We start from the raw sequence: 2012 nt of genomic DNA, 5'->3' as shown, positions 1-2012 counted from the left end.
AGTGAGTGACCATGGGAAGCCAGGCGAAAGCTCTGGCCGGCCGCGGCGGCGCTCGCTGCATCAACATCAGCGCAACAACAAATCGTGCTGCCTTAATAATGCAGCGATCAAGAAGCTGGGAATAACACGGGTGGGCCCTTAAAAAAAAAAAAACAAACAAAAGAAAGTCATTCCATTCCAAGAAATCATTTTTTTTTTGTGTGTGTGGGAAGACTGCAGCTGTTGGTCCGCCACAATTTTATCCCGGCGGTGTTCATTTATGTTCACAATCTCCACCGTCCGTTGCCGCAATCCTTGGGCGGTCGGCATCGCGGGCGTTCTGCGGACATGCGTGCGTGGATGTCGGCGAGTTCCCCCCCCCCCGCCATATTCGACCCTCTCGGCTCGTCGCCGTATCGGCGGTGTTCATTTATGTTCACAATCTCCACCGTCCGTTGCCGCAATCCTTGGGCGGTCGGCATCGCGGGCGTTCTGCGGACATGCGTGCGTGGATGTCGGCGATCGGCGCGTGTTCTTCCGCTCGACCGCAATTTGTGTTTCCGTTTCCCAGAAATCGTGACGGTTATTCGCCAGCTTATCGATCCAATCGTGGGCCATCTTCATGTTCTGTCTAAGTTGTCGCCAATTAACTGAGCATGGATCCGACAGTCAGCATGAACTCTTCCGCTAGACTGTGGCTTGCGTTTCTGTTCGGGAGCCGCTGACAATATTTGCCGGCTTCGCTTTTTGTCCAATCGTGGTCGTGAAGATGCCGACGTGATCGCCTTCGCTCGAGTTAGCAGACGTCTCGAGGAGACGTAACCCCTTGTCGAACCCCGACAATCGCGGGATGAACAAACTCAACATGTCACCAAGCATTGCTGAAGATTAAACGCCAAATTGAATGTTCCGCTTCGATATATATAAAAAAAAAAAAAAAAAAAACAACTACGGAGAATATGCAAGCTTATTTATCTCCCCTTTTCTATCTCAAACCGCTAAGCCTATTTCCTGCGTATTAGCATATTGATGTGTGCGTGTTTTCATGCCTCACTTTCCACGGAAGAAATATTTGGAAACGGAAAACAGCAAAGCTCGACATCTCGGGTCCAAATCTAGTCCCGGTGATTATTTTTAAAAGCCCGTCGACACATTGCCGTTATTTAGCCGATAAATAGACCGCGGCGCCGACAACGGGGAGGAACGTGCACGATAATGCGCCCGTAGAGCGGCGCGAAAGGCGCGTTCAACTGAGCTCTGCTTTACCGGGCCAAAGTCGCCCCCGTGGCTCTGTAATAATGCGGCATCGACCAGCTTAGAAATGAAACAAATAAATTCTGTTATTGATGAGAGAATTATCAGCCGCCGCGCCCCTAATTATTCTTTGGGCTCCAATCAATGAATGCCGCGTCTCATTTAGCCTAGCGGCGTGGCGAGGCCTCAGCGGGGAGATTCCATCACGCTTGACGTAGCATCTGGAAAGCTGAAGTTGTAACGGTAGAAAGAGCAGATCGCGCGCAAGAGCCAATGACCTGCTCGCCAGCAACGGAGGCCACGACGAAGAAATATATTGTTTTTGTTTGCATTCAATCACAGGTGTGTGTGTGTGTGTGTGTGTGTGTGTGTCTGACCTGACCAATGTGGACGTTGTGGGAACGGAGCAGCTGCCCCCACACCTGGGCCACATGGAGGCGGAGCAAGGCTGCGCCTGGATGGAGAGATGACAGAATAAGTGAGTGATCATTGGAAGCCAGGCGAAAGCTCTGGCCGGCCGCGGCGGCGCTCGCTGCATCAACATCAGCGCAACAACAAATCGTGCTGCCTTAATAATGCAGCGATCAAGAAGCTGGGAATAACACGGGTGGGCCCTTAAAAAAAAAAAAACAAACAAAAGAAAGTCATTCCATTCCAAGAAATCATTTTTTTTTTGTGTGTGTGGGAAGACTGCAGCTGTTGGTCCGCCACAATTTTATCCTGCGTTTTGGCAAAAGATCTAAAGTGGTACGGATGGGTCGTTAGCGGCCCGGGGATGG

The 2012-nt window shown here is 50.8% G+C and overlaps 1 long non-coding RNA gene across 1 annotated transcript in view; it reads right to left on the bottom strand.

Annotated features, from left to right (window-relative positions):
• Positions 1-1581: 1581 nt before the first annotated feature.
• Positions 1582-2012, bottom strand: part of LOC109508229 (uncharacterized) — a 7961-nt gene continuing 7530 nt past the window's right edge. Inside the window, exon 3 of the long non-coding RNA XR_002166617.1 lies at positions 1582-1687. This is a non-coding gene — a long non-coding RNA (uncharacterized LOC109508229). The remainder of the gene's footprint in view (positions 1688-2012) is intronic.

The sequence above is a fragment of the Hippocampus comes genome, unplaced genomic scaffold (genome assembly GCF_001891065.2).
Source record: "Hippocampus comes isolate QL1 unplaced genomic scaffold, H_comes_QL1_v1.1 scaffold265, whole genome shotgun sequence".
In the NCBI taxonomy this organism is placed as follows: Eukaryota; Metazoa; Chordata; class Actinopteri; order Syngnathiformes; family Syngnathidae; genus Hippocampus; species Hippocampus comes.
The sequence above is the reverse complement of the archived record's forward strand: the minus strand, read 5'-3'. Positions and strand labels throughout refer to the sequence as shown.